This window comes from Silurus aristotelis (genome assembly GCF_946808225.1).
Source record: "Silurus aristotelis genome assembly, chromosome: 19".
NCBI classification, from domain to species: domain Eukaryota; kingdom Metazoa; phylum Chordata; class Actinopteri; order Siluriformes; family Siluridae; genus Silurus; species Silurus aristotelis.
The window spans coordinates 23,211,687-23,231,422 of NC_139592.1; the positions used below are offsets into that span (position 1 = coordinate 23,211,687).

At 35.8% G+C, this 19,736-nt stretch overlaps 1 protein-coding gene and 1 long non-coding RNA gene across 3 annotated transcripts in view; one reads left to right on the forward strand and one right to left on the reverse strand.

Moving 5' to 3' along the window:
- itchb (itchy E3 ubiquitin protein ligase b) overlaps positions 1–1,638 on the reverse strand; it is a 17,514-nt gene extending 15,876 nt beyond the window's left edge. For both annotated transcript variants that reach the window (XM_083521365.1, XM_083521364.1), the window contains exon 1: positions 1,492–1,638. The gene's annotated coding sequence lies outside the window, so the exon portion shown is untranslated. The remainder of the gene's footprint in view (positions 1–1,491) is intronic.
- Positions 1,639–15,912: 14,274 nt separating this feature from the next.
- Positions 15,913–16,897, forward strand: LOC310715272. Its single transcript, XR_014530282.1, has 3 exons — positions 15,913–16,015; positions 16,309–16,404; positions 16,587–16,897. It is a non-coding gene; the product is annotated as an uncharacterized lncRNA (long non-coding RNA).
- Positions 16,898–19,736: the final 2,839 nt, after the last annotated feature.

Sequence of the window (19,736 nt, forward strand, 5' to 3'; positions counted from 1 at the left end):
ATATATTGTTTTTTTTTTTTTTTTTTTTTTTTTTTTTTTTTTTTTTTTTTTTTTAATGGGTGCCAATAATTTCAGAGCTGAACATGGGATAGTGTTCATCACTGCCAGTTAATATAAAAAAAAAAAGAAACTAAATCATTAATATGTAAATAAAGTAAAGAAAAGGGTAAATAATTATTAATATGTAATTACAGTGAGGTTGATGAATTTTTTGATGAAGTTTCACTGATTTACATGAAAACGATATTACAGACAGTCCAGATGTTTACTGAACCCTAAATGTGACATGAGAGCCATTTTACTGAGCATTTTTCAGCTCAAGACCATCATAAATTTATTATATGAACCTCAGCAACAATGCACCAATCAGAATCGATCTCCTGGAGCAGATCCAGTCTGTCTAATGATCTAATGTGCTTTTAACTTGAACATTACAGTGAAATTCTTTTTTTCCCAGTGATGTTAGAAAGCTGGAGTCAGAGCACATACAGCGATCTGGAGCACAGAGGGTAAAGGGCCTTGTCTCAAGGGCCCAAAAGTGGCTTATTGGAGACACTGGAGCTCAAACCTTCAACTATTAACCCAGAGCCTTAAACACTGAGCTACCAGCTCCCTCCTGGATGTGTTCTCCATGTGCTTCTTTCCCTTTTTGCTCAATTGGTTTCAATATTTATAGGGAGAAATAAAAGGTTAATTATAGAAGAGTAAATTTTGGTGTCAGGAAAAGAAAGAAAATTCCATTACATATTAAATGTTACATGTTGTAACAGTGAGTTCACTAAAACACCATGTTATATAAAAAAGTGTTTATAAAATAGTGTTTCTTCATCACGACTTCAGTACATTAGATTGTGTGTGTGTGTGTGTGTGTGTGTGTGTGTGTGTGTGTGTGTGTGTGTACTGCTAATATTTTCCCTGTATACATATAAAGGAATACTAAAATAGAAACATTTGATGTGTTTTTTTCTCCACACTTTTACTTAATGACGTTAAATACAATAAAAAGTCCTAAAATTCGAAGTTAAAGTGAAACTCAGTAAAATCAGTACCAAAACCGAACATTACAGTTCCCTCATAAACTCACACTAAAGGTCAGGTTTAGTGTTGATTTTAACATTAAAATACACACATTTTACGTGTGAATCGTAAATAAACAGTACATCAAAGTCATAAAAAACTAAGAAAAACATCTAAACTAAACTACGCAGAAGAAGAGTTTCGCCTGAAACTGGAGGCACCTGCCTGGTGGGTTGTCAGCGGCGGAATCCCAAATTCTTCCACACTCACTACACTCGCGCCCTACATAGCGCGCAAAATAGCGCACATCAAACGCCCTATGTAGTGCCCTACTCCTTCAATCAGGACGCGCCCGGTATCGCTGACAGCCGCCAGCTCATAATGACAGCGTTTTTAACTTCGCTTAGTCTGGGCTTTGTTTACAAACATGACCGTTTATTTATGTATTTATTTTCAATAAAATAAACATCTCACCTCAATACAGCCAGAGATTACTCAGAAAATATCCTTCTTCTTCTTCTACTTCTTTTGAAATTTCCAATCCTCCGGCTTACTTCGGGAGATAAACTTCCGCCATCTTCTTGTTCTCGGCTGGTCTCGCGTGACCGGAAATGAGGCGGGGCGACTGATTAGCGCCATCTATTGTCGTAAAAAACAACTGGAAAACAGACTCAGTAAAAACAAACCACAGACTTGAGTTTATACAGGTGCATCTTAATAAACTAGAATGTCATGGAAAATGTTATTTATTTCAGCAATTTAACTCAAATTGTGAAACTCGTGAAATAAAAAAATTCAGTGCACACAGACTAAAATAGTTTAAGTCTTTGTTTTTTTTTTTTTATTGTGATGATTTTGGCTCACATTTAACAAAAACACACCAATTCACCATTCCAAAAAATGAGAATTTCATAAGACTAAAAAAAAACATTTTTAGTAAATTGTTGGTCTTCTGGAAAGTCTGTTCATTTACTGTATCTGTACTCGATACTTGGTTGAGTCTCCTTTTGCTTTATTTACTGCCTCAATTGGGCGTGACATGGAGGTGATCAGACTTTGGCATGGAGGTGATCAGACCGTGGCATGGAGGTGATCAAACTTTGGCACTGCTTAGCTGGTGTGGAAGCCCAGGTTTCTTTGACCGTGGCCTTCAGCTCATCTGCATTTTTTGGTTTCTTGTTTCTCATTTTCCTCTTTAGATTCTATGGGGGTGGTTCAGATCTTGTGAGTTTGCTGGCCAGTCAAACACCAACACCATGGTCATTTAACCAACTTTTGGTGCTTTTGGCAGTGTGGGCGGGTGCCAAATCCTGCTAGAAAATTAAATCAGCATCTGTTGTGCTCTAAACCTCATAAACGAGTGCAGTGACTTTGGTTTTCAAAAACCACACTGGACCAGCACCAGCAGAAGACATTACACTGCAAATCATCACAGACTGTGGAAACTTAACACTGGAATTGAAGCAAGTTGGGCTTTGAGCTTCTCCACCCCTCCTCCAGACTCTGGCACCTTGAGTTCCAAATGAAATATAAAACTTGCTCTCATCTGAAAAGAAGTCTTTGGACCACTGGGCACCAGTCCAGTGCCATAGACCATTTTAAAGGCTCAGGAACCTTTGCAGGTGTTTTGAGTCGATTAGCTGATTGGAATGTCACAATAGGGGTGAACCAGACATAGTTGTAAATAAATGTTTGTAGGAATCTTATTTTTGATGATATATTTTAATTAAAAATATAAACTCATGAGACATGTGGCTTTTGACCCAGTACTTTTCTGAACTGCTCCAGGACTGATTTTATGTATTTATATATGAAGAAATAAATATTTCAATTCAGGAAATTTACATTCACGGTACTTCATCAACTATAACTTTCTATAATTATTATATTTTTGAGCAATAAAAACTCTGAATAACGGACAGTAAAGCTTAAAGTGTCTTCTTTTTAAAGATATTGGTGAAGGATAACAGGTGAACTCTTTGCCCAATTTTCACTATTTTCTTTAAAAGCATTTAAAAAAATTAATTTTGGGCAAGTAACCCTTCCTTTATTTTTTCTACCAGTTTTTTATGTGCGCCATTCACCTAGCCAACGAGTGGAATGTTACTGCCCTCCTGTGGACATAATATGGCATTACACTAATTATATTTTCTTCAGCTCTCACTTCACTCATTTCTTTTGAAGCACTTAATTATATTTTTTCCCTTGGTAAATTTTTCCTTTTATCCTTTTATTCATATTTTATTTTTTTCTTTTCAATCCGAGTTTTTTTTGTGTTGTACAGTTGAACTGTACAGAGCCACTGGTAATCTTGTGAAATGTTACTGTCCTTACACAACAATTGGGGACCTCCCTATAAGACTTGACTCAATTCGAGCACTGGCCAGTTGGCACTAATTTTCATCAGTTTATTAAAAGCTCTCCCATATTTTCCCTCTTTTCTTTTAAAATAGCTTTTACATTTTTCTTTTTTTTTTTACCATTTTCTTTTTTTCTCCATTCTTTAGAGTTTTCTGATCACTAATTCAGTTTTCTTGAACGCTTTCCCGCATGTTCTCTCTTTTCTTTTCAAACAATTAACATTTATTTTGAGGCAAACATTTTTTTATTATTTTCTTAACTTTTCTTATCTTTTACTGGTTTTTATGTGTATTATTGAGATGTAATGAGCCGCTGAACATCTTGTGGATTGTTATTGCCCTCCTGTGGACACGAGTTGTCATTACACTTATTAAAAGTTCTTGAAGGCTCAGGAGAGAACCGTCCTGTTAAATCCAGCAACATTTTCTTTGTGACAGCTTTGGGGAAAGTGTTAAATTGCCTGCTGTTGTATTGTTTGATCTTAGTGCAGCTTTTAACACCACTGATTATAATATATTCCCTTATTGACCAAAAAAAAAATTGCTGTACTTAATAGACATGCAAGAAAACATGCAAGTTTCACATATTTTGCAAAGTAGCCTAACCAAACAAAGATAGATTAAATCTCACTTCCTGTTTGCGGGAGGTGAAGCTCAGTGCAAGGCCCTTAACCCTTTGTGCTCCATGGGTGCTGTATCATGGCTGACCTGCACTCTGTCCCCAGCTCCTAACATTTCTGCTACATGTGAAGAAAGAATTTCACTGTGCTGTAATGTACATATGAGAAGTATAAAGACCCTTTTATTACTTTACTAAATTTTACACAATTTCACAGTAAAGAAAGAAAAGCAGAAACATATATTTTTTTGGACCAGGTTGGATTGCTTCTTGAACGATCTGTTTTAAGAAGCATGCAGGTAAAAGATTTAGCACAAGTTGATAATTTTTTAATAAATAACTGAAAATAATTCACTCTTTTTAATGGGAGTAAAGCATTGTAATTGCTGATCTGTTATAATGATATTGTTATCCACAAGGTACATTTATTAAAATCCAGGTGGTTTATTCTTCCATGCAGTTTGAAATAATATCAATTCAGTTTGAGAGCATTTACTCTATAATACGGTGTATCATTTTACCACTGTGCTGTTTTTGTTTCTAATCATTTTATTAAAGCAGCTACATTTTCTACTGTAGAGTAAATTGGAATGGATTTGAGCAGTTGGGTTTTGCGGTTGCAAGAGTGAAATATGAAAATTCACACGATTCTTTTTAAGATTAAAGGAAAAAAGTAGTAAAAGATGCAAAAGTTTAACACCTTCAACAGAGCCAAAATCATCACAAATGATGACCATCTCATTTCTTTTCTGTTCACCATGTTAGAGTTTTAGACAAAAAATAAAAAATAAAAACATGAGAAGCCTGAGAACTGAAACCACAGAAAACAGCACATTGCCATTTCCTGTTGGTTTTCTGTAGTTCCTCAGCAGTTCGAATGAAAACAAAAATTCACATTTACTTTACCGCATTTATAAGAGGGGCTCATAAAGTCTTGTAGTATACAACAAAAAAACTTTGTAAGATAAATAAAAACAGTTATATTACTATGTCTTTAGTGTTCAAACACCTTGGGGATTTTTTTTCAGCTGTTCAGAAAACTAAACAGGTTTAATCACAATCTTCTCACTAAGAAATAAACTTCCACCGCTCATTGTTTCAAATTGACAGAATTCATATTAATTTAGACTTTTTATCAAATTACTCAATTTTCTGTAACCCCCTATTTTAAAATGTTTGTATGTCAGTGACAATTTGTATAAAATTGTTAAATCTTGTTAAAATGAGTTCCTCAGAACACTGACAGCTTTATTTTACAGACTATTAAGCTTTTATTGATATACACTATATTTCCAAAAGTATTCAGTCACCCATTCAAACCACTGATTTCAGGTGTTCCAGTCACTTCTGTGCTTACAGATGTATAAAATCATCACCTGGACATGCAGACGCTTCTACAAACACATTAGTGAAAGAAGGTGTCGCTCTCAGAAGTCCAGTCCGTGACATTTCCTCACTACTAATTATTCCACAGTAAAAAAGTTTGGTGGAGTGGGATGATGATGTGGACCCTTAGTTCCAGTGAAAGGAACTCCTAATATTTCAGCATACCTTGACTTTTTAGACAATTTCATGTTCCTAAAATTGTTGGACGTCCCCAAACTGTTCCAACATGACAGCACACAGCAACGTCAACATAAAGCCATGGATCAGTGAGTTTTGTATGGAAGAACTTGTCTGGCCTGCACAGAGTCCACACCTCAACCTGATGACCTTTGGGATGAATTAGAGCCGAGCTTCTCGTCCAACATCTGTGTTTGACCTCACAAATGTGCTTCTGGAAGAATGGTCAAAAATCCCGATTAACACACTTCTATACCTTGTGGAAAGTCTTGTGGAAAGTCTTCCCAGAAGAGCTGAAGCTGTTCTAGCTGCAAAGGGCCAACATCATATTAAACCCTATGGATTAAGAATCGGATGTTACTCAAGTTCATTTGCATGTGAACGCAGACGAGTGAATACTTTTTGCCAATTTAGTGTTTGTATGTAATAAATCAGTTTTAAATAATTATAGTAGATTGACATGAATGTATAAATCAGCAGGTGTGTATTAGTTTCAATTTTAAGATACTGAATTAACAAAGTCGTGGATTTAAGAATTTCTTTTTATTCTAAGGTTAAAAAAATGTGTTTCACTAAAGCAGATTATAGAAAAGCTCTTTTTTGTGCTCTATCAGGCCAAAGATTCGGAAAAAATTGTGATAATCGCAAGGTTTTTTTTACAAGAAAAATGATAGGCGTAAACAACGATTCAGTAAATCCCTCCCTCTGTGCACTAACCTCCCACCATCCACCTCTCACTGAACCCTAATAAAACTGATTATCAGATCAGTCTCTCAGTACAACCTGCTTCACCTTCACAACTTCACAACTCTAACCTGCACCAACCATGAGGTCACTAGTGGCACTCGGGCTCATCTGCATGCTTTTACCAAAAGGTTTGGAATTTTTGCATTTAATAGGTACATGCTTTAATATACAGTATCATTATTGTGAACTATTTAATCCTTAATAATAATAATAATAATAATAATAATAATAATAATAATAATAATAGTTATTTATTTCCTAGTGCAAACACATTCTGCAATGAAATCTCCACCTTTAATAAGTGATTCATGTTAAATATGAGATGATCTTTTACTGTACATGGTCAGTCTTTTACACTTTCACATACAAATTAAATTCATATAATGTGGTCAATTTGGAGACAAACAAAAGAGTTGATTATGATGGAAGGAATTCATTTCAGCATTTATTTTTTAGTATTGTACCAAGTTTCAATATGGTATTTCTGTTATTTTCTCTCTACATCTCCTTTATTCCCTTCTCTTATTTGCTTTTTTAAATTATTAGTTGTAAGGGGAATTAATATACTAATTTGATAAATTGTATTATTATTTGTTGTATTTTTTTTAGCTGATGCACTGAGATGTTACGCATGTGGTAGCATAGAATGTGAAATCATTTTTAAGGCAGACTGCCCTCCAGGTTATGATTACTGCTTCTCTGAAAAAGGTGAATAGTGAAAATCTCTGTATTTAAAAATATTACCAAGAACACTTTACTATTATTTTTACTGCTATTACTATGACAGTAAAGCTCTCTCTCTCTCTCTCTCTCTCTCTCTCTCTCTCTCTCTCTCTCTCTCTCTCTCTCTCTCTCTCTCTCTCTCTCTCTCTTTCTCTCTTTCTCTCTCCCTCTGCTCTCCTCCATTATCTTCTAATGAGCTCTGCAAAAAAAATCACTTAAAGCTTAATTTATTACAAGATTACCAAATGAGAAATGAAAATTTAATGACCTTTCTATGCAGCCATTCATTACATATAAAAGTTCTGTCAATAAATGTCTTTTAACCAAATATTTGTCTTTGTTCAATTAAATTTCGTACTTAAAAAAGATCTTACATACACACTCTCCTTCATATTCATTTGTTTTGAGACAGTCGAGTAATATTATTGTTGCAAAAACTTTCCAAACTCTGATTTTCTGTTTCTAATTGGCGATACATCAACCTATCAAAAATCACATCATGACTCATGATAGGTTTCATTAAGCTAACTAACACTAACACCTAATACTAACACAGAGGCTTTGTCAAGTGCAGGTCAATCTCTCATCATGATAGCGAAGGAGCTGCATTGTGTATTTGTGGATTTAGAGAAAGCGTACGACAGGGTGCCGAGAGAGGAGTTGTGGTATTGTATGAGGAAGTCAGGTGTGTCAGAGAAGTATGTGAGGGTGGTGTGGGACATGTATGAGGACAGTGTGACAGCAGTGAAGTGTGCAGTAGGAATGACAGACTGGTTCAAGGTGGAGGTTGGACTGCATCAAGGATCGGCTCTGAGCCTGAACCTGTTTGCAGTGGTGATGGACAGGTTGACGGACGAGGTCAGACAGGAGTCTCCATGGACTATGATGTTTGTGTATGATATTGTGATTTGTGGTGAGAGTAGAGAGCAGGTTGAGAAGAGCCTGGAGTGGTGGAGATATGCGCTTGAGAGAAGGGGAATGAAAGTCAGTAGGAGTAAGACAGAGTACATGTGTGTGAGTGAGAGGGGGGGCAGTGGAGTGATGCGGTTGCAGGGAGAAGAGGTGGAGAAGGTGGAGGAGTTCAGGTACCTGGGGTCAACAGTGCAAAGTAATGGAGAGAGTGTTAGAGAAGTGAAGAAAAGAGTGCAGGCAGGGTGGAGTGGGTGGAGAAGAGTGATAGCAGGAGTGATTTGTGATAGAAGAGTATCTGTGAGAGTGAAAGGGAAAGTTTATAGGACTGTGGTGAGACCTGAGATGTTGTATGGATTAGAGACAGTGGCATTGAGTAAAAGACAGGAGGTGGAGCTGGAGGTAGCAGAGCTGAAGATGTTGAGATGTTCGTTGGGAGAAGTTGGCATAATACTAATACAATTCTCTTTAGCGTGCCCCCCCATTTTCTTTTCTTTTCTTTTCTTTTCTTTTCTTTTTTTTCCTTTTTTTTCGTTTCGAGTCGAGTCGAGTTTTTTATGTGTACTTTTGAACTGTACTGGTCAGTGAGAGGAATGTTACTGCCCTCTCGTGGACATCAATTGGCATTAAACAAATTACATTTTCTTGAACGCTCTCCCGCACTTTCTCTTTTCTTTCAAACATTTTAAAAAATAGATTTTCTTGATTAAATAAACGTTTTTATTTTTCGTTTCTTTTCGAGTTTTTATCTGTACTATTGAACTGCACTTAGCCACTGGCCAACAAATATGTTACTTCCAATTGTTTACATAAGTTGGCATTACACTAAAGACATGTTTTTCAACCCTCCCGCCAATGTTCTTTGTTTTCTTTAAAACATTTTTAAAAACAAAAATTTGAGCAAGTAACCTTTTATTTTTTTTATGTTTATTATTGATCTGTACCTAGCCAGGTCCCCTGGTGGTCTAGTGGTTAAGATGCAGCGCACCCACCGCTGCGACCCGGGTTCGATTCCCGGTCAGGGAACCATCCCCAGCCACTCTTAGTGCCGGTCCCAAGCCCGGATAAATTGGGGAGGGTTGCGTTAGGAAGGGCATCCAGCGTAAAACATGTGCCAAATCAAACGTGCGGAGGATCCGCTGTGGCGACCCCTAACGGGAGAAGCCGAAAAGAAAGTTTATTGATTTGTACCTAGCCACTGCCCAACGAATGGAATGTTACTGCCCTCCTGTGGACATAATGTGCTATTACACCAATTACATTTTCTTCAGCTCTCGCAGCCCGTTCTTTAATTTCTTTAAAACACACAAAAAAACACTTAAAAACCACTTTGCAGACACAAGTAAACATTATACCTATTTATTTTTGTGATGGTATTAATTGTTTTATGTATTTTTTATTAACATATGTGACCATGTGACCATTTGTACTAATTGTAAGATGTAAGCTGACTTGGAATAAAGCTATTTACTCTCTTTATTTAATCTCATTTGTATCTGAGAGGGTAAAGGAGTATAAGAGATGCCATTTTTTACTACGCAATATGAAAATTTCATATTCACATGCGCTGACATTCAACAAAAACCTGGAAGCAGATTTGACAAAACAAACGGACTGATTATTCAGAGGCAGAACTGCACCTCACTTGCTAAGCAGACTGAAGTATGTAGGGAAATTGGTTGTTAAAATCTCAGAAGTTAAACATAATTGCACAAAAAGCACAATGTTGCCAGTGATAGTCATCTGAAGTCAAATCAGAATTCTGAATTCTTGGGTGTATTGGAAATATATATAAATAATAGTATATATATTTATTTTATTTAATAGTATATATATTTATATTATTATATATACTGTGTAACTAAAGAAGTCATTCAGCATCAGTTATGTGATGTACTTGTATTTATATCAATAAAAATAAACTCAATGTTTACTTTCATATTATTCTATGCAATTATAAATGAACAAAAGTAAATGTTCCAACCGCAGTGCTTTACTGCTTCAATGATTGCTTTAAAAAGTCTGTTTTATCTGATGCATTTTTCAACACTGGTAATGGCTTCAGTACCTTATTGGGTGTTTTTATGCCTCCACCTCTCAAACATTGAACCATTTAATTTTTTTTTGTTTACTATGTTTTTCTATTCAGAGGAAGAGATCAATTTAATTAAATTCAATTTTATTTATGTAATGATTTTAACTGTGTGTTGTATTTCCATGCTTCACCACTAGAGGGAGATTCACAATTTACTAATCATGATAAGTTCCCTCGGTGACATCACAGTGCACCGCTTTCGACTGTGTGATCCTATAAAGCCAGCAGATAACAGCAAGAATCACACCACACACACACGGTCAAATCCATAAACAAAGTAAAGTACGAGGTATCTGAATCCTGTACCGGGTTTTAACTGATACACTGGGCGAGTACAATCTCCTGATCAGCGTACACCGGATAACCTTCCTGACTAAATGTAAGGAAGGTTATCCGGTGTACGCTGATCAGGAGATTGTACTCGCCCAGTGTATCAGTAAAATGCATAAATCTGTCAATATATAAGTTTATTTCTTATGTGTGAGACAGCGGTGGAAAAAAATATGGTAAGAAAACTTTAGAGAAATCAGACTCAAAAGGGAACTTATATGGGTGACACTGAAAATGTCCATTCGTTACAGTTCCACCATTGTTACGGTTATCAACTGTTCATGCCCACTGTAGTTTTCTCCAACTAAAAATAACTAGGTAGGTACTCAGGACGAAAAAAGTCCAAAGGAAGAAAGGGACAAGATCACTGGTAACAAATGTTTAAACAGACTTAAGGAGGTGTAGGGGGGAGGGGGAGGATAAAAACATTATTAGGTATTATTAATGTTATATAATAGTTAAGGACGCTGTACAGAGTGATCAGGGTGCAAGTAAGGACTTAAGTAGGACCCAGAAACACTTATTTACATTTACATCACAGCATTTATCAGAGGGTTTATCTGTGATATGAGTAAGATAAATAAAAACAGTTTCAGGGTAATATTCCTTTGTCTTTATAGTGTTAAAGCTCCTTAGTGGTCTCATCTAGCATGGTTTAAAACTGACAGAATTCTTACAGTCAGATTAGAAATGTTACTTAATTTTTATTTCTTATTCCATACACTTACACACTGTAGATCATCAATAGAGTTCTATAACTACAATAATAACAGGAAAAACGAAATGCCTACACAGAATGGTGTGAAAAACAACAGAAAAAACATCCCACGTAAGCAGAATCTGCAGGGTGATGTTTTTGTTGTGAACATTAACTGAAGCAGTTGACGTGTTTCTGTATGATATACACTGATCAGGCATGACATTATGACATTATAACATTATGAGCAGTGACATGAAGAACACTGATGATCTCTTCATCATGGCACCTGTTAGTGTGTTGATACATTTATTAGGAAGCAAGTGAACATTTTGTCCTCAAAGTTGAAGTTAGAAGCAGGGAAAATGGGCGAGCGTAAGCATTTGAGAGAATTTGACAAATAGTTATGTCTAGACGTCTGGGTCAGAGCATCTCCAAAATTGCAGCTCTTGTGGGCTGTTCCTGGTCTGCAGTGGTCAGTAAGATAAGATAAGATAAGATAAGATAAGATAAGATAAACCTTTATTCGTCTCACAGTGGGGAAATTTCTTTGTTACAGCAGCATAAAAAAATGAAAAATAAATGCAAATATATAAAGAATAGACGAATAGACATACTATAGTATACAAGTATATACACAACACAATGTATAAATACAAATGAGGAAAAAGCACGTATTGCAGGTAATATTGCACACAGGTAGTATTATTACACAGTAAAACAGTAATTACAGTAACTATTACACCATAATAACAGTGTGTATTATGGTTAATGGTTCACTGGGAGCAGCTTTGATTGTAAAGTCTAATAGCAGCAGGGAGAAAAGACCTTCCGTATCGCTCCTTCAGACACTTAGGATGTAATCTAAGTATCTATCAAAAGTGCTCTAAGGAAGGAACAGTGATGAACCGGCGACAGAGTCATGGTTGGCTGAGGCTCGTTAATGGGGAGTAAAGGCTGGTCCGTGTTGTTAATGAGCAAAAGGGGGACAAACACAATATTAGGCAGATGTTATGCCTAAACGGCATATATATATATATATATATATATATATATATATATATATATATATATATATATATATATATATATATATATATATATATATATATATGAATATTTCGGTACTTTGGACCATTCTGCTTTTCCTCAACCCTGACCATTTCCCAAGATCCTGTTGCTGAAAAACATGATTATGCCACCATTATGCTTTACTGTCGGGATGTTATTGGACATGTTATTTTCCCCCTTAGTAAAAATGATATGCCCATGTCCTTATTTCTGTTTACTGTGGTTGGTATTTAGAGATCTTCGGGTTTTACTAAAAAGTTGGAGAACCAAAAAGTAAAAACATTCATGAGAACTGTGTCCACAAAGACAAACCACTGCTGAGTTATCTGCTGTTGGTTTTCTGTTGGCAATAACTTCCTTCCAGCTACTCTGCTACAAAACCCATTTCAATATAGGGATGGAGTAATGTTTGTCCTTCTAGAACTTAGTCACATCTCCACACAGGATCTCTGGAGCTCAGTCAGAGTGCCCACTAGGATTTTGTTCACCTTTCTCCTTCTAAGGCCCCTCTCCCCCAAATGCTTAGACTTTGGCCAGACAACAAGCCCTTGGAAGTGTTCTGGTTGTGCCAAATTTGGTCAATTTGAGAATTACAGAGGCCACTGTGCTCTTGGAAATCTTCAGTGCAGCAGAAATGTTTTTGTAGCCTTCACCAGATCTGTGCATTGCAACAATTTGATCTCTGAGCTCTGCATGCAGTTCCTTTGACCTCATGCTCTGAGGCCTTCTACAGAGAGGTGTGTGTCTTTCTACATCAAGTCAAGATGTAGAAACATCTCAGCAACAATGAAGAGAACTGGGAGCCAAATTCATATATATAATATATATTTCTAGAATTCATATTTCTGTGTTCACCTTGTCAACATGGTGTACTGAGTATAGATTAATGAGAAAAGAATTACAAATGATTGTAGTATCAGGTTGCACCACAACAACATTAAAAATAGTGATTTGGGACTGAATACTTTCTGCACTGTTTTTTGCATATTTGTCAAAGTTAAATAATTGAGAGTATCAAACAAATTCTAATAATACACAAAGATAACCTGGGTACACACAAAATTTTACCCTATGTGAAAAAGTATTTTTTTCCCCCACTGCTAAATCATAAATGAAATGTGATTAACTACATGTTTTAAAAAGCTGAGTTAAATTTCACTTGCCACACCCAGGCATGTTACTGCCAGACCTTTTCAATCAAGAAACCACTTAAATAGAACCTGTCTGACAAATGGAAGCATGCTAAAAGATCTCTAAAAGCGACACACCATGTCGCAATCCAAATAAATTCAAGAACAGATAATAGATAAAAGAATGTACATGTATCTGTTTGGAAATGGTTACAAAGCCATTTATAAGGCTTTGTAACTACAGTGAACCATGGTAAGAGCCATTATTCACAAATGGAGAAAACTTGAAATAGTGCTGAACCTTTCCAGGAGCGGCCAGTCTACCAAAATTACTTCAAGAGCCCAAAGTTGACTCACCCAGGAGCTCCTGAAGAACCCAGAGACACATCTACAGAACTGCAGGCCTCACTTGCCCTAGTTAAGGCCAGTGTATGATTTAACAGCAAGAAAGGAACTGGGCAAAAATGGCCTCCATTGGAGAGTTTTAAGGCAAAAGGCATTGCTGACCAAAAATAGGGCTTGTCTTTTCACTGCAAGTTTTATTCTGCATATAACCATAATTGTTACAAATAAAAATAGAATTTTGAATCAAGCACACGGGTTATGCAGCAAGACAATCATCCAAAACACACCAAAGTGAAAGACTCATTGCCAGTTATGACCAATTCTTTAATGCAGTTGTCGCCGCCAAGGGTGACACAACCATTTATTAGCATTTTCAGAAAGGTTTGGACATCTTTATACCCTTAATAAAAAATGATCAGTAAAAACAATTTGTATATATGCAGTATACATAATTTTATATATATATATATATATATATATATATATATATATATATATATATATATATATATATATATATATATATATATAATATAATTATATATTTCATATAATTATATAATATATAATTATGTATACTGCATATATACAAATTGCAGTTTTTACTGATCATTTCATTTTTTATGTATTTATTTATTAATGCCAACTGTTTTCCTAAGCAATTGTAGCAGACAGTTTATATTAAATACAGTTCAAATCCATCCTAATTGTTCTTAAGTTTAATTCTACTCATTAACTTCATCTTAAGGCTGTTGCAGGATAACAAAAAGGGAGAGCCAGAAGCTTAAGAAGATTAAGCTTAGGGAGAGATCTTCAGGTTAAAAAAAGTCAGAGAATAAAAAAAAAAACATTGATGTATAGTTCATGTTGGCTATCTGCTGTTGGATTTCTGTTGACAGTAACTTTTCTTATCACAGTTAAAATGAAACCAGAAACACTTATTTACATTTACATTACAGCATTTATCAGAGGGTTTATCTGTGATATGAGTAAGATAAATAAAAACAGTTTCAGGGTAATATTCCTTTGTCTTTATAGTGTTTAAGCTCCTTAGTGGTCTCATCTAGCATGGTTTAAAACTGACAGAATTCTTACAGTCAGATTAGAAATGTTATTTTTATTTCTTATTCCATACACTTACACACTGTAGATCATCAATAGAGTTCTATAACTACAATAATAACAGGAAAAACGAAATGCCTACACAGAATGGTGTGAAAAACAACAGAAAAAACATCCCACGTAAGCAGAATCTGCAGGGTGATGTTTTTGTTGTGAACATTAACTGAAGCACTTAACAGATTTCTGTATGATATACACTGATCAGGCATGACATTATGACATTATAACATTATAACATTATGAGCAGTGACGTGATGAACACTGATGATCTCTTCATCATGGCACCTGTTAGTGGGTGGATACATTTATTAGGAAGCAAGGTCGATCTGTATATATATATATATTTATACTTTATTGCCAAAAGTATTGGGTCACCTGGTCATAAGTACCGTATTTGATTTTTGAGCATTAGCATTCCACATTCAGTCCCAATTTACTCTTACAATTCCCTCCACTCTTTTGGAAATATAGTGTATATAAATGTTTCCTTTCGGGTGTAAAACAAAAAGACAGTAACTTTAAACAGTAACACGTTTTGCACAGTAAAATCCACAGACACCCTGCCCACAGGACCTACATAAGTACTTAACAAAATTACTGAGAAATTTAAGTAGAACAAGTAGTCTGTTTGTTGATCATTCATATCACCCTGTTTTACAATGTCAGTGTTTTAAAGTATCAGTGACTATTTGATCTAATCAAATAAATAACAAAATGTGAAATTTTTGATAACATTGAGAATAATCTTGCTAAACTTAATTCCACAAAACACTGACAGCTTTATTTTACAACTGTAAACATACAGATTTGTAATAAATAATTTTTAAATAATTTTGATAGATTGACGAATTTATAAATCAACATGTGTGTATTTGTTTTCTGTAAGTAACAAAAATGTCTGCATGGATTTGAGAATGACTACTCTTATTTTGTTAACTTCTATGTTCATGGTTAAAAATGTGTTTTACTAAAGCAGATTATAGAAAAAGCTCTGTTCTGTGCTCTATTTGGCCAAAGATTCTAAAAAAACTGTATTAATCTTACAGTGTAGGTGATGTAGTTATTTAGAGAATTGACAGGCGTAGACAACGATGCAGTAAATCCCTCCCTCTGTGCACTAACCTCCCAACATCCACCTCTCACTGAACCCTAATAAAACTTATTATCAGATCAGTTTTTTAGGACTCAGTACAACCTGCTTCACCTTCACAACTTCACAACTCTGAACTCCACCAACCATGAGGTCACTAGTGGCACTCGGGCTCATCTGCATGCTTTTACCAAAAGGTAAGAATTTTATTAATTAATTACTTTATTATTATTATTATTATTATTATTATTATTATTATTATTATTTTCTAATAAATTATTTTTTTTTTTATTTTTTTCAAATGCAAACACAATCTACAATAAAAAAATCTCCAACTTTCAATGCTTCGTATAAAATTATATTGCATATGAATGTATATGAGAGTCACTTCATCTTGATCTCTTAAATTAAATCCTATTAAATGTATTAGTTGTAAGGTGAGATATTATGCTAATAATTATTGTTAATTGTTGTTTTTTTTTCTTTTAAGCTGATGCATTGACCTGCTACCATTGTCTTGTCAATTGTGAAAGTTATGTTCAGATGGACTGCCCTTCAGATATGGACTACTGCCTCACTGGAACAGGTAAAAAATATTTTATTAAAAAAATATTCCCAGTAACACTTTACTATGATTTTTAAATAATCTATTAAATATGCAAAAATAGGAGAGTAACCATTGTTAAAATAGTAATGCTCTCCCCTCTCTCTCTCTCTCTCTCTCTCTCTCTCTCTCTCTCTCTCTCTCTCTCTCTCGCTCTTCCATAGCTACTGTGCTCAAACAGTCGTCTACCGAGAAATCGTGTGCAAATAAGCAGATGTGTGATGTGTCTAAATTACCACTAGTGCAAAGTCTTACAGATGTGAAGTGCTGTCAGTCTGACCTGTGTAACGGCACTGAGAGCTTCACCCTCAGTTTCCTCCTCATGTTTATTCCTCTGATCTCCTCCGTCATCTTCTAATGAGCTCTGGAAGAAAACGCGTTTAAAGCTTAATCTATTACAAAATTACCTAATGAGAAATTAAAATGCAGTCATTAATAAAAAAAATAATATTTGTCAATAAATTTTTTTATCTAATTTTTGTCTTTGTTAAATTAAATTCTGTATTAAAACACATCTACAGGTCATCATCATGCTAGTGATGGTCAAAGTTTGTTAGCAGCAGTAGCGGCATATAAGCTCTTTAGATGCAGGAGCTGTTTTCCTCTTATCTGTTCTCTTATTTCTTATCTTAAAATCTTTGTTATTTAAATACACACTGTTCTTCATATTAATTTATTTTGCTACGCTACAGTCGAGTAATTAAACGGCTGCAAAAAATGGAAAAACTCTGATTTTCTGTTTATAAATGGTAATGTATTTAACTAAGCTGAAGGGTTTTTTGCTCAAGGGCCTAATCATAGCTATGTGATGGTGTTGAGATTTTAATTCTTTATTTTTTTTAAGTCACTAAAACAAACAAAACTAGCTCAATTTCACTTGCATTGATTGAACCCAAACTGCACGATAATTTAAATAAAAGTAAAAAAAAATTGTTATTTTTACAGTGTATGTTCTAAAAAGCCAAAGTTCACTCAGGTAGTTTGGGGTGTGGCCATTCTAAGGATATTTTTTGTTAATTAAACGTTCTTTCGGCTTCTACCATCAGGGGGCGCCACAGCGGACCAATCGCATGTTTGATTTGGCACGTTTTTACGCTGGATGCAATCCTAACGCAACCCTCCCCATTTATCTTGGGCTTGGGACCGGCACTAAGGTTTGTGCAACCCTAATGGCATCCTAACCACTAGACCACCAGGGAAAAAAACAAAATCTAAATTTATCAATGATAGATAGTATTGTTGCACTAATGGCCAGGTAGGAACACACAGCCCAATTTGTGATTTATTTTTATTATTATTTGAGAAAACAATTCTTCTAATAGCAGCAATAGAAACATTTGTTGCACTTTAATAAAGAAGATGAATTGTCGGGAAAAATATTCTAACCTAATTTATTTAGCTTGTATTTAATCAAACTTATTTAAAGTGTATTTAATCTAACATTTTAAGGTTGTAACTAGTATAGAACTTATTAGAAACCATAAGTTTAACATAAATAGTTTTATAAAACCTATTTAGCCTATATCTTAATAAAACACATTTAACCTATTTACTCCAAGTAAAACTTTCTTTTCGGCTTCTCCCGTTAGGGGTCGCCACAGCGGATCCTCCGCACGTTTGATTTGGCACATGTTTTACGCTGGATGCCCTTCCTAACGCAACCCTCCCCAATTTATCCGGGCTTGGGACCGGCACTAAGAGTGGCTGGGGATGGTTCCCTGAACGGGAATCGAACCCGGGTCGCAGCGGTGGGAGCGCTGCATCTTAAACACTAGACCACCAGGGGACCTTAACCTATTTACTCCAAGTAAAATGTAAATAATAATCTGATACTTACATATAGAGTAGGAAAGGGTCTGACTGATGCTGTGAATGTGCAAATACAAATAAAACAACCACGTATGAGACAGATTAAGTAGATTTTTTGGGGAAGAATACGCTGCACGATGTGAGGAGGCAGGAAGGTGTTATCTGGGTGCTCAATACATTTTGCAATTTTTAACAGCAGTTGAAACTGGCGATACCCTCTTTTTAGAAAGCTCCTAAGAGCTGATCCGAAACGTTTGCATGAAGAAACTGGATAAAAGCAACCAATAAAGAGAAGTAAATGGAGGTCAACATCACAAAGACTAGACATAAGATTAATGTGTGCAGGTGGTAGAACTAAAGAAGGAACAAGGTAGCAAGTCTGCAAATATTATCTTCCAAGGCAACTTATCCTGCACTCAAGGCCCATATGACACAGTCAGCTCTAAGGGAGATACAGTGAGGAAAATAAGTATTTGAACACCCTGCTATTTTGCAAGTTCTCCCACTTAGAAATCATGGAGGGGTCTGAAATTGTCATCGTAGGTGCATGTCCACTGTGAGAGACATAATCTAAAAAAAAAAAATCCAGAAATCACAATATATGATTTTTAAACGATTTATTTGAATGATACAGCTGCAATTAAGTATTTGAACACCTGAGAAAGTCAATGTTAATATTTGGTACAGTAGCCTTTGTTTGCAATTACAGAGGTCAAACGTTTCCTGTAGTTTTTCACCAGGATTGCACACACTGCAGGAGGGATTTTGGCCCACTCCTCCACACAGACCTTCTCTAGATCAGTCAGGTTTCTGGCCTGTCGCTGAGAAACACGGCGTTTGAGCTCCCTCTAAAGATTCTCTATTGGGTTTAGGTCTGGAGACTGGCTAGGCCATGCCAGAACCTTGATATGCTTCTTAAAGAGCCACTCCTTGGTTATCCTGGCTGTGTGCTTCGGGTCATTGTCATGTTGGAAGACCCAGCCTCGACCCATCTTCAATGCTCTAACTGGGGGAAGAAGGTTGTTCCCAAAAATCTCGCAATACATGGCCCCGGTCATCCTCTCCTTAATACAGTGCAGTCGCCCTGTCCCATGTGCAGAAAAACACCCCCAAAGCATGATGCTACCACCCCTATGCTTCACAGTAGGGATGGTGTTCTTGGGATGGTACTCATCATTCTTCTTCTTCCAAACACGTTTAGTGGAAATATGACCCAAAAAATCTATTTTGGTCTCATCTGACCACATGACTTTCTCCCATGACTCCTCTGGATCATCCAAATGGTCATTGGCAAACTTAAGATGTGCCTGGACATGTGCTGGTTTAAGCAGGGGGACCTTCCGTGCCATGCATGATTTCAAACGATGACGTCTTAGTGTATTACCAACAGTAACCTTGGAAACAGTGGTCCCAGCTCTTTTCAGGTCATTGACCAGCTCCTCCCGTGTAGTTCTGGGCTGATTTCTCACCTTCCTTAGGATCATTGAGACCCCACCAGGTGAGAT